The sequence below is a fragment of the Folsomia candida genome, unplaced genomic scaffold (assembly GCF_002217175.1).
Source record: "Folsomia candida strain VU population unplaced genomic scaffold, ASM221717v1 Fcan01_Sc007, whole genome shotgun sequence".
NCBI classification, from domain to species: Eukaryota; Metazoa; Arthropoda; class Collembola; order Entomobryomorpha; family Isotomidae; genus Folsomia; species Folsomia candida.
In genome coordinates this window covers 7009964-7024219 of record NW_019091199.1, presented here as the reverse complement: position 1 = coordinate 7024219, position 14256 = coordinate 7009964, and positions in this window count along the sequence as shown.

Here is a 14256-nt window from a genome sequence, read left to right as displayed (position 1 = left end):
CAGATCAAATCCGAAACCCGAACCCGAACCCGATACCACTGATCCGAAACCCGAGGGCAACCCGAACCCGAAGAACCCGAAACCCGTTTGCAAGGACCCGAACCCGAACCCGAACTAGCAGATCAAATCCGAAACCCGAACCCGAAAACCCGAATATATTTTAATTTTAATGGGTGGGCTGAATTCTTAGCTAAAAATTCTTTGGAAGCTTTCAAAGCAACTATACTATCTGTAAATATAGCCAAGGAATTATAATTAAGCACATTTCTGCATAAATATAATGCATTTTAAAATGTGCTGAATTTTAATTCCTCGACCACAATATTGCAATCTAAAAAAATCGACCTTTAATAATGGCTTTCCGTGACATTCAGAAATTTGTAAATTAGTTGAAAACTGAAGATGATTTTCAGTTTCAAGTTTCCAATATTAAAGTATGCTCAAACTAACTAGTTAGCAAATTTTTGATAAAAGATATATTTTATTTTAATATTCAAATCGTAACATTAATTGAAGACACTTGTGAAAAGAAGTTACGACAATTAAAAATTTGAATTGTTTACTGAATCACGGCAGCATAACCGTCTTGGCAAGTGTGGTTAACACTTTAATTTTCTTTTTTAACTTTTTCGCGTTCGTTGTGGCAAAAAATTCTTGTTGATTCGGGTTTCGGGTTGTTAGTCGGAACCCGAACCCGACCCGGACCCGAAATTTTGGGATCAGATTTTTCGGACCCGAACCCGAACCCGAAAGTTTCGGGTTCTGAAATTTCGAATCCGAAGCAGGACCCGAACCCGAAGTAAGAACCCGAACCCGTGAGAAACACTAGCAAGAAGGAAATTTGTGGTTAGTCAAGTAAATGGCTGTTCGCATAAGTGATGTGCACACTTTGAGACACGTTACATTGACCTCAAACTTTACCCTTTCCTGTGAAACGACATTAATTTTGTGGTAGGTTATGTGAGGAAAAGTGGAGAAAGTTGTGAAATGGGAAATGTGCACAAATTGGTCTGTCTCCTTGTAGACGCTCCGGTTTACCGGATACTTGGAAACTTTAGCAATTTGATTATTAGAAGAGTCACGCATCCGTGTCGTATCAGGTGATACATTTGCAAAAAATAAATTTGGACGTTATCACGCAGCTCACAAAAATAATTGAAATCATTTAGCTATAATAAGGAAAGCGTAGAATGAGACGGGCAATTATGGCGAATGAAATTGTGATGAGGCAAATTGAGACTGTCTCCTTGCCGTCGCATTTCTTCATATCGCCTCCAACATCGTCATACTAAAGTTATTTTTAGGTGTTTGGGTTTCCTTGTCAGCTACGAATATGTAGTTTGATTACACAACTCGATACGTAAAACGGTGAGCCAAAACATTGCACACGCAATAATTCCTGCTCCCGTGCAATCCCGACCTAGTGAAGAATGATCTAATGATACAGCTTGGCTGGTCGCCCACCAAGGCGTCGGATAATGTTGCTACATTCTGTTATTTTGTTAACTATGTCCTACCTATATCTATCAACTTGGACTGCCCGATTTAATAGAATTGGATATATTACCGCAAATATTAAGACTGACGAAGGCCTTGTCTTCCTTCTAAGTCTTTTTACTCAAACTTTCTCTTTGCATCGTTAAATATGACTTAAACTGAACATGATTGTGAATGTGAATATTTTTAAATTATTAAAATGTCCTTAAAAATGGTCTTAAAATTTGCTGGCCCTTAATTTACACATTCAACATGGACAGTAACATTGGAACGGATCGCATGTTGCATTATCTAAGACGAAATGCATTTCAGCATCAACTGATTCAAAATTTGTGTGATCTAAACGTTATAAAAAGTTGCTTAGCATGTTGTTATCTAAAATATGTAAACAATGGGGTCGTGAATGCATTTTGAGTCAAAATTTTTGACATTTGGGACACACATAACTTTCACTCGGCTTTCACTGGTAGGAAATGCAGTTTGATGTGACATTTGAGAGCACTAACTATTGAATTCACGATTAGTTTCACTCGGCTTTCACTCGGCATCTTCAGGGCTATGAACCCTCCCAATTAAGCTGCAAAAGCTCAAGGTTCCATCCAGACCAAGTTTACTCTCAGCCAATTAAAAAAGTATCCATCTTAATCTAAACAGCATTAATTTTTAATCAGAATTCAAAGGTGGCAAAAAAGGGAAAGTTTCTCTTAAAAGTAAGACTACGGATAATTTTAGCAGGAATTAATACTTTTCGAATTGATCAGAATAATTTCAAGGAATGCCGATTTCTAAGGTAAACTTATTTTTAACTAAGGTTTTCACCTTCTGCCCACGCTTCTAAATAATATTACGTCCAGATCAGAAACGAACGCAGACCCCAAGGGTAATTGTACAACGAATGAAACCTGCGATGCATGTGTAGATTAAACCAACATTATTTTTAGGTGGTGATAAAACACGCCAAGTTTTGTGTTATCTTTGGGCAAGATGTGATTCTGTGAGTGGTGAAACACGAGTTGTGATCAGTTTCGAATTAACTAATAATATCCAGAAGATGCATGGGCAGAGAACCGTGAAGTTCACAGATGAAGGTGACTCATTCATAAAAAAATATTCCCTATTTGGTGGACAGCCATTAATTTATTCACTTCAGGTAAAGTTCAACTGCATGTTTAAAAAATTCGAAATGGTTTGGTTACTTTTAACTGTTCAGCTCTAAAATATAGTAACTGGCGCTGAACTTTTCGAAAAATAGCGTATACGATTTTTACAATATGCGTCACAAGGAAATTATATTTCTAATTTGACGAGTTTCAATTGAGCCATACCTGACTTTCCGACGTCGTGTTGTCCAAAAACGGCGATTCTCTGCTTGCCGATAGCTGGACCGCTTATCGTTGGTGCTTGCCACCTTTCTCTTCTCCGTGCCTGTACATACTTATTTTCACCAAAGGGTCAAATCGTGTGGGTATCACAAGTTGTGGGCTTCCAATGTAAATACGTATCTGTCCACCAGAATTTTGCTAATATTGACCACAACTCAAAATATACAGTGAATTAACTTAGCAATAAGACACCAACAAACAAGTATATTTATGTAGCTTGGCTGATGATGAGGTGCTTCTCTTGCTCTGAAAGATACCCGGGTATTACATTATTCCGTTAAACTGAAGTAAGGAAGAGACGAGGAGTAAGGCCAGTGGATAGAGAAAGATGAAGAGATTTAGGCATGTAGAGCACAATGCCATGATTTTGCGAAACGGGGAATTTGCGAATTTTGGAAGGCTTGCTAATGTATGCCATGTTTGTTTCCCCCATAGAAACTTAATATTACCACAGGTTTCCCCACAGGTTTGTTGCGTAGTGCATTCGTGCACGTTAGCAGTGAGCAGCTTAATATATTTTTAAACTGTGTGTACATAAATTATGAAGATGCATTTTTTTATAACGGGGATTGCATACAAATTTCGCCCATCCTAAATTTTAAGTTTGTTGTGATATCCCACTCAGATTTTGCTGATTATTCATCTACAATTTTTGGGTCATTTACATACACTTTAATTCCGCATTCCTGATATGCAGTTTGTAAGCATATACAGTCATAATATGCGTCTCAAAAAGTCGACGACTCAATGTACAAATACTGGGTACCAAATCTCAAATCTAGGAGAACTGCAGTAAGGCGACCTTTCCTTCGGTTAAATTTGAGGTTGCTAGACAGCTCTCGAGCATTTTCTTTGGTGCAAAAACAGCTCGTTTTCCCGTCCTAAATAAAATTTATAGTTTCTCAATCCCCGTTTCGAACCCTCGTTAAACTTGAAAGTCAACAATCAGATGGCAATCGAGGGCTAGAAAACCAAGGAGCATAGAAAAACATGAGAATACGACGCATATATTCAATTCACAGTTTTGTTATGTAAGTTGGACACTGAAATCTGTTGAATGTTAATCATTTCCCTTTATGTGCTGCTCACCATCTGCAGATCTGCTTTGGACTGGTTCGTGTTTAACGTTCTACTCCTAAGTCTGAGAAACAAACGACATATTTCTCTTTGCACCCTCTTATTCGTGAATTCGACCAGAAATGTTGTCAAAATTTTCTCAATGAAGCACGAATTACTGAACTTTCTGCAGATAGGTGTGTAAACTTACTCTATTATTTGGCTTGGCAGAAATAGTAGCGTGGGCAGATGTGGTGGTCCTTGTGGTTGGAAATTTATGAGAACCACAAATACTCATATAGAATATGCATTATCAAATGTTCGTAAACTTGTAAAGTGCACACAATTTTGGAGAATATTTATTTAAAGTGGAGGACTGTCTAAATAGATAAAAATGAGCAGACATGTGGTTCCGGCCTTGTAAATTCAGGTGTAGCTTACTTCCGGCTTGGAAATATTCACCGTTCCCGTCAACAGCGTTAAACGAGAAATTTAGCTCGAGTCGGTTGATGAGTTTAAGACACAATTACGAAATTGGTACGTATTGACATCCGATTTTAAATTCTCAAGTCATTCCACACATAAAGCCACACATCAATAAGGTTTGAAATCGATTCAATTATTTTTCCGTGAATAAAGGAGCCAAAATATGTGGCTCACTTTCCTTCGAGGGCATGTAGTAACATGGTTAACTCAAAAAAATTAACTCTGTTTACCCAAATTATTAATAGAGTTCTTACTATTCTTCACCCCTTACACGATAGCATGATCACAAATGCCAAATATTTAACAAGCACATATTAAATTATTCGGAGAAATTCCAGCTAATTCTCAAATGTCACGTGACATGCTTCTTTCACATTTACATATTTACACACTCCGCGTGATGCAATATTTACCTGACGTGTAGTTGACCTCGTTCGTGTCGTCTAATATTCATTGCTAGACGTACAAATTTTCTAAGCATTTGTCGTTGTAATTTCTAGCGTAACTTTCTCCAGGTAGAAAGCTTCGAAGAAAATAATTCGCTCAGTTGTTAGCCACTCAATTATGGGGATGACAACGTTTCATGGTGCAATATTTATTTAGCAACGATGTTACGAAATTAATGTACGAACCGAAGTTTGTAGAATAGTAGATAAGGAATCTAGATAAGTACTTCGTATCTATCTAATCTTCCCAACTCATGACATTTAATGTACATACCAGAAGATTGGAGTTATACTGCAATATTAACATTATCACGAAGTTACATATGTAGGATTGTGCGTGAATTGACCCAAATAAGTACATGCGCAAGTACACAATTTTTTTACCTCCTTTATTACTGGACGTTCATGTTCAGATTTTTAATGTATTGTTCTTATACAAAATAGGAGGGAAACAGACGATCTTTAGTTTTGTTAAGTATTTGTATCTTGTAACATGCTATGCAAAACCTCAACAACTTGAAATATAGCTCAATATTTCCATAACTGTGACGTCCATGTTGTCCATGTTGCAGCTGGTTTTTATATTTCCACGTGTTTGGCTCTAAAATACGTCATTTTAAACAAATGTAGAAAACAACAAGTTGTCCAAACTCTTTCACGTCGTAGAAAAGATGATAGATAATTTTTTAATATTTACTATTTTCTGTTTCCATTTACTTAAATATTCACCTTTCTCGTCACAGATTAGATTGTTTGATCGTAAATATTTACATCACCCAACGTGTTGTTGCTAAAGTAAAAATGGTGACGAGCAGCCCAAAATCCAATCCATGCATTAAAGGACGACAGCGACGGTTAAATCGTCGTCTTTAGCAGTGACAGCTTTTAGGGTTACAAAACGAAGGTTGGCTGAAGGTGAAAGCAGTGACAGGTGGCTTCCAATAGCTTCATCGAGCTCGTCCTTCATCCAATTCATCAATGCATGGCTTGGATTACACAACTTTCTCAATTCCGTGACCACTAACATCCATGCAGCCGAGAAACGAAGAAGTGAGTCCTGAATAGTCCTGATGGGAGATTTCTTCTTGCACAACTTCATTCATCCCGCAGAGCAGACCGCAATGTAAATGTTTACACTTTGAGACACGATCCTGATGTGTGAAAGTGGAAGCCACGCTGTCTGCCACGATCCCAGCACAGGTGAAAGGCTTGTTTATTGGACATGATTTTGCATGAGATGAATGATCCGAAATATTGTTTATTTTTTCGCTATTTATCATCAGCCTGTGTTTATTTGCTTGAGGAACCATGTAGCTGCATGCAACTTGTGCATTATTTAATTAACCAAACAGGTGCACTTTCCTTTAATTATTTCCACGAGAGAAATATCCCAGCAAATCGTTTTATTCGATTTTTTCCTCGGCTTGCAGTTGGAATTTGTTCTAATCTTAAGCAAATAATTCCCTGGCGAGCATTTGTCTGCCGAATTTAGTGCAATCTGTTTAGCTTGGGAGATCGTAAAAGAAGTTGAACCAGCTAATCAGGCACGTTCTGTAATTGATCCCATTATTGAAATGCATAAATGTAAGGATAATACTACTACTATGGTCTTGGCAAACTTTTTACTTTCACCTTTGTCAATTCCCGACATGGAGTGAAAGTTAGTTCAGTCTACGAAAAGATTTATGAGAAATGCGATAGATTCTCAAAACGAATAGAGTCAATTGCTCACTTCTTTTTGTGAAATCCTACTTTTCTGTGCAAGTGGACTATTCGCAAAAAAGTGTCTCCGTCTGTAAAAGAAATCGATAGGGGAACTATCTGTAAATCAATTCACTGTATCGAACACCCGTAAAACAAATTCGGAAACTGGGTCATACAGTCAATCTGTTGATTTCTTTCCTTTTTAGCCGTGTTTCTAATTTTTGTCGTCATGAATGCACGATAAACAGACACACTCTCTCAACACCCAAAAAAAGGTGAAACCGGTTATGTCGGAGAGATGTTGCAGAATTTAAGCTATAAATCTCAAGAGTTATATCTTGTGCAAAAATCCACTTCAGACTCACGACATATTTTTATTCCGAACTATATTTATGTTGACCACATTCTAACTTTTCATTCGTAATTTTCTATATTTCCGACGGTTTTCTGTATTTCTGTATCTGTATAAATGTGGCGTACGTAGGTCAAGAAACCGATCCAGACGACATTTTTTGCTTACTTCTCAACAGTATTATTTCTGCAGGCGTCTTCCTAACAGTATTTTTAGCTTCTTTTGCGTATACCTTTCCAACAATACGATGCATATCCGAAAAAACTTATCGTGAGACGATGTATCTGCTAAAAATCGGTATCGGCACGTTGAAAGAAATCGAAACTGACGAATCTTATCATATTTTTATTTTTGCAACGTCCGCATCCAGCTGAGGAAATATATCATCGGGAAGGAGAAAGACGGACAGTTGGTGCATTTCAATTCGGCATTTGAATAAAAATTTATGCATTTTTTAACATTTTAAGATTTTGACTAAATTACATTTTCGACCTCAAATTGGTCAGGCTATATATAAACCTCGACACTAATTTCTGAGTTGGTCTTCCCATCAACTGTGTGGCGAAATTATGCTTATTTCAATTCAACCAACGTCCAAGCTTCCATACATGAAACTGATTTTTTAGTGGTAACAAATTACTTAAAGGTGCATGCACAACGCTACAATTGCATAATTTAATGTTTGTAACCTACTAAGTTTAATTTAGATTCACAGTGACCTGCACAAAAATTTATTAAATAATAAAAACAATATCGAATAATTCCAGCGCAAAAACTTCGAGGCTAAACAAAATAACAAATAGTGCTTGCAAAATGCCGGTTCTTAATAATTCAAATATTTGCATTAACAATAACGATTTTAATGTAGATTTACTTGTACCCTTTGCTTGCAAAAATTTATTATTTCGTCAGCCTGTCTGTAAAATAACGTAGACAAGTATATAAAATAATACAGTGCCTAACACACCGATTATGAGTGGATGAGACAAAGCCGGTGGTGTAATCCTGAACAAATTTAATGCATCTGGATTATTATTGTGGTCGACCGGTCTGCAGATCCACATTAAGAAAGATTATTTCGACGCCTTCTGTCACCATCAGTTCTGATTGTGGTCCAAACATTACAAATCTGTGACTACTTTCACTAAGAGACACAATGCATCCTTTCAAGTAACTGGTTTCGTCCTAGGGTCACACACAATATCCCAATTATTTTGTTGCATTAACCCAATACTATCATCTCGTTGTTCCTTGTTTTCTGTGTCGTTCGAGGGTATTGTCCCTTTCAAAAGATGTAATTATTGTGGGGTTACACAGCAAAGGGTAATTATTCTGTGGATCACAAGCCAGGAGTTGCAGCAGAGAAATGTGAAAACGCGGTGCAGGCTACTGCAACAACTTTTAGTACAAACACAAAAGATTTCCTGTTCTTCTCGTTACCATAAATCTTGAGCTTTTGTTCTTTCTCGGAAACTTAATGGAAATACATCTTCACGGAAGCAGTGAAATCGGAGGAACAAACTACATCAAGAGAAAGAAAGGTGACCCGGCTTGACCTCAGCCGACTTTCCGTGTGGTCAGTTACTTTTAGTTCTCGTCCAAAGTCCAAATCTATCCAGTTTGAAATCAAGTAACTTGATTTACGGACTTCCTTTGCGGGATTGCATTGGATCCGCCGTATCAGACGTTTGTTCATTTATTACCTTTTAAAACTTGGGATCGAAGTCTAAAGCTTGTAGAATTATCTGTAACTGAAGGTCAACTAGGAGTCAAGAGGTCAACGAGCATTCTAGAAAGCAATCCGTCATAAGAATTGGGCATCTGGTTTCTGGTTTCACGACGTTATTTTATGAACTTTGTCCTGGGGTCCTTACTGGGGTCCAGCAGAGCCCAGTAATTTAGTCCAATTTATAAGATTGCTGATGAAAATGATGTCTTCGATCTTAACTTATTGCATTCACATATTTACATCGTTAGCATTTTTATGGATTTAATTTTCGTCTAGCTGGTAGAAAGTCCGTCGGGGAAATGGTATGATTTTGCATCTAAAACCTTAAAATTGTATCAACTGCAGAAAAGTTGCTAAATTTCGTTCGCACCTAATTTATTTATTTTATTGAGAAAAGCACTTGCTCAGGGTCGCATTTTTTTATTACAGGAAAAAAATGAAAGTAAAAATGCAAATGGTTATGGGGAGAAGTAATTCTAAACTACGTGTTAGTAAAAATTGAAATTGCGTCAATCTCATAAATTCAGAATATTTCCAAATAACCTTGCTCAATAAATTATAAATACTTCATGCTTTTATCTGTAAGTTTCAAAATTTGGAAGGAGTTGCAGGGTGACAAATCGTCACCAGCAAAGCAATCGTCTCACATGCACCTCGTTGACGCTCAGCCGTCAACAATGACCAATTTGTACGAATAAGATTGATTTCATTTAAATCTCAACACGATCCCAACTAAAAAACTGAGAAATGCATGTGTAATAAGCCTGTGCACAAATCCGTCTGACATTACTGGCGACGCTGAGGATGATTAATACCGTTTTTTGTAGAATGTTACATATCATTCAGACAAGAGCAACATGGTTGAGTCAGGCAATTCCATCCATGATCAAAAACTGGGTCAAGGAAATATGAGGATTAGAAGGAAATTGTCAATTCGTTTGTAAACAGAAACCAAAAACCACGAGATCAACATTGTATCGTTTAAATGCGCAGACATTCCTCGCTGTGATCAGTCGAATTAATGATGTGGTGCGTTTTGTTGGGTCCTCGTCAACAGTGAGCACGACGACCACGAGAATTCGGGAAGGATGGAATAAATCATGTCGAAACGCTCAACGCTGAAATGCGACCTCCAACAAATCAGCGACTGACGGAAGTTAACGATGACAAGTGAAAGTTCATCACAAATTCCAGCCCAATCTGAATCACTTCACATTTCAGAATTTTGCAGACCCAGTGACCCAGAAACATTTCATTAAAATTTAAGCATTTCCATTCGTTCTTCAACCATTGAATTGATTTATTACCACTTTTCAAATAATTCTTAACCCCCTTTTTCACGCTCTCTATTCTGTAACCAGCAGAGCCGGTGGAATCTGCAGTTTGGCCACCTGACCTGCTTTTCCGTGGTGAAAAGTGAAACCATGAGGGAGCTGTTCGAGTGGGGCTTAAGAAATCAGTGTGGCCAACTCAACCTTCAACATAATCAACAATTTAACAATCATTGACACGAATTCCAACCACACCCACGAAACCAACAACTTAAATAAACCTATTTCACTTTCGTCTCAACTTAAAAATTCACTTCTTACGAGAACATTATGGTATGATCGATATGGCGATTGCCACTTAAAAACTGCACCAAAATGGGATTGCATAACCAACTCCTTGCACTGCCAGCCGGTGTTCTGAACTTGATAAGATCTAGGGCACGACGATAAAACACAATTTTTAGACTTTGAAAAGATGAAAAATAGAAGAGTGTACAAACTACGGTGATAAATGTCACAATTTTAAAACATACGGACTGACAGTCTTAAGAAGTTTGGTGATTTCAAATTTGCACAACTTGGATGCCGATGAGTGCAAATCAGAGAAATAAGAGATTTAAGGATTGAAAATGCCGGATAGATTTCCCAAGTTCCTGAGGATGTTCAATAACGAAAATTTGGTCATACATATTCTATTTTGATGCACAACTTGGATGCTGATTTAGCAAATCAGGAGATTTAAAGATTCAAAAAGGGCGTATAGATTTTTGATGTTGTCCCTTCAAAATGTTCAATGGGGACAAATAACGAAAATTTCATGATATATATTTGCACTTTCTCTAATAAAACACAATGTACTAGGATGAATAGTTATGAATCATATATATATTGAAGGACTCCATCCAATTTCCACCCTCGCATAATTTTCTGAAATTAAGATGCAGTCCACGTTTCTCCACCGGGTCCGGAGGGACTTTGTCAGTGGGTAGAAAATCCTATTGAAGGGCAAACAGGAGAAAAATCTGTGAGGAGAAAGTGCATTTTTCTGGGAAGTTGTTCAAATTCGCCTCCACGACGACAAGGTCAAAGGGGAATCGTTCATTCTGGAGAAATTGATGTATGTATAGGATCAATTCGCTGTGATCATGTCGTGTCGTCGAATGCATAAATAATTCTTTCGTGGGAAGAGAAAGTTGGGACGAATCCCGAGAAGGGAAAGCATTAGCTTCGAGATGCGAAATCCTTGGAAAATGGGACGTGTCCAATTATTCTTTATTTTGACCTTCGAAGCGATTGAATAAAGATGCAAAAAATTTAGGAAGAAAGCAAATAAACTTTTGAAATCAGCGAAGAAATATTGGCAACGAAAACTAATGTTTTAATAGTTACCAGTCGAGTAGTTGCAGTAGAATAAATGAAATCAATTACAACATAAATATTTTAACCACCCGAACTTCCTTTGATTATGCAATTACAAAGTATTGTAAAAACTGTATAAAATAACTCACCTTGGGAGCATCCAGTTACCTGTTATTACTTTCTTGCGTTACAATCTTATTTACCATTTTATTTAGGTCACCGTAATCTTACAATTTCGTGTTGAAATTTTCATTTTGATAAGAATTTTAATTACCAAATTAATAATGGTTTCTCTTCAGGTTTGAACCATTTTAAGAGAGGGATAGGCGCATAGTTCAGATTTTGATCATTATTCGACACAGTTTAACACACTCCAATAAACAGAAAGTGATACAAATCTCTGAAACTATGCAACTAACACGCTGTCTGATCTTATCTTCCGTTCAGTTTCCGTCTTTTTGGCCAATGCAGAAATTTTACTCGCTCTTATTTAGTCAGTTGGACAGATGACAGACGCTTATCATACGTCGTTAAGGAAGGAGGGCAACGACTTTGGCCAACAAACACGAGCAAAGGTGAGTAAGAGACACACTTTATGAACCATTAAGCAGGTCCTGGACAGACGGTCTGCTTTGAGTGTTTGGCAAACCCATTCTACTTGCAAACCACTCGTTCTGCATACACACGGATAAATATTTGAAGTTAATACGAGAAGAAAGAAGCAAATGAGCCAACAAGTTCCTTCGGTAACAAATAGACCGGTGGCATGTAAAAAAGGCTATCCTATTTTGCTTCATAGTAAGGTTGGACAGGGGCCAAATGAGATATATTTTCCTCTAACATGCTGAGAGACTGATATAATTCATAGCTATCGAGGTGAGAGAAACTGAAGCAGTAAAGTTCTTAAAATTGGAGGTAAAATGAGACGAAATGTGAGTCACCATCTGCGTTGTATGGTTTAGACTACATAAAAATGCACTAAAAAATGGCAATGACAGAATTATGGAAAAACAAGAAATCAGCTTTATGATGGGAATTAAAGGTATGGGTGAATTGGGCGAATCATCATAAATAATTTTGGTTTCCTATTGTTCTTATCGTGCATGTTACCGGAAAATTAAACTTCATTCCTTTGTTGTTGGCTTGTTAAGAGGACGATGCCCGGGCTCGTTATCTCCAAGGACGGTCTGTTCAGCTAATTACGTTTGTCTGGGGGTTTCATAGGTTGAAAATCTATAAAGAAAATCAGACGATACTCAAACCTATCAGTTTCATTTTAATGGAGTTGTGACATGCAGAAATTGAGATTTTAGTGTGGATTTCAGCTGACAGACAGAAATGTCACTTGTCCCAGGTTACAAAATTGCCTATAAAATGAAGTAATTAAAACCCTGTTATAACAACATCAGACAACACTATAAATAAATTAAGGTGACCCAATTGTGAACCTCCCAAGGAAATTTTGTCTTCTGCGTAGATTGTATCTAAAAGATTAATCCCGCATGCATTAATTTTAGCATGAAGTGAACAAAATCTGGGTAACAAAACAACAACCCAGATTTCTGAATTTTGGTAAGACTTTGTATGCCAAGACATAAAATGGCGATTATTATTTCGCAACTTCGTGACCCACACAATCTGGAACTACATTAAACAGTTGTCTAAGATGAAATTAGTAGGGCACGTGTGAAGGAATGTAAATCAAAGCTCAAATTTTAATGAGAATGTCTCCCAACAGCGACAGTTTTTTGGTCGTAATGTCGAGGCAAAGTATAGAAAGGCGTAATACTCAGAAAAAAAAGCTCCATTATCTCTTCACGAGTTTTGCTCTACAAAATTCGTGAAATTATGCAAGTAAATCAGCACAAAAACCGGATAGAAAGTGATCACATTGATCATTATTCCGATGCGTTTTAACAACTAACGATGACAGTTGTACAATTACTGTGAGTGAAAGCACGTGGGCATCCTGCTGAGCTGTTGAAGCACAACGAGGAGGTCGGCCTCTTGAGCATGATTACAAATAATGATCACAGTGCAGCATTTGAAACTGCAGTCTAAATAAACTTTTCGCTGCTGGATGGAGGTGACATTGGAGAAAATAAAAGAAAATTTACAAAACATGTGTCTTCAAATGGAGAAAGTAATCTGGCTGTGATTTTGTATCTTATAAAAATCCTTGGCATTTGAGCTCAAGATTTTGATTGCATGTCAAATTGACCCAGTCAAATTGACCCACGACAAATTGACCCGCCCATATTGACCCAACGACAGATTGACCCAATACCATATTCACCCAACGACAGATTGACCCAATACCATATTGACCCAACGACAGATTGACCCAGCACCATATTGACCCAAAGACAAATTGACCCAATACCATATTGACCCACGTCGTAATGACCCCATGCTATACCTGGACATACTGCATTTTTCATACAAAAAACTTTATTTTATTTCGTATTTCAATTCTCGTCAAATATTCCAATCAAAAATTGAATTGTTCTAATAAGTATTGGTCCTCTTTTTGTAAAATTCCTTAATCTATTAGTAACGAAATCATTTAACCAACCGTACTAGTATTCTAGTATGGTAATAATACCTATTATAATGGGTATTTGTATTAAGATTCTTAATTTAAGAAGAGTGAGTGCACATGCAACATAGAGCCCCTAAGTGTTTTGATTGTATTGCCTCATTCGCGCCCACCACACCCATTCAATGGGGCTAATATTAAGAAAATATCATCAAACGGTTGATAACAATTTTATTTTGTTCAGATTTTGAAGATGCACTGTGTAGCACAGTGTCGTCAAGCAGTGTGTGCAAAGGCAGCCTTTTTGCTATTGCTTCATGCCTTTTTCAATGCCCTTTTATCTTTTTGCGTGCCGTTTTGGCTTTTTGATGCCTTTTTGTCTCTTTGCTCCATTTTTGAAGATGGCACCCAGTTTCTTGTCGTTTATAACGTATT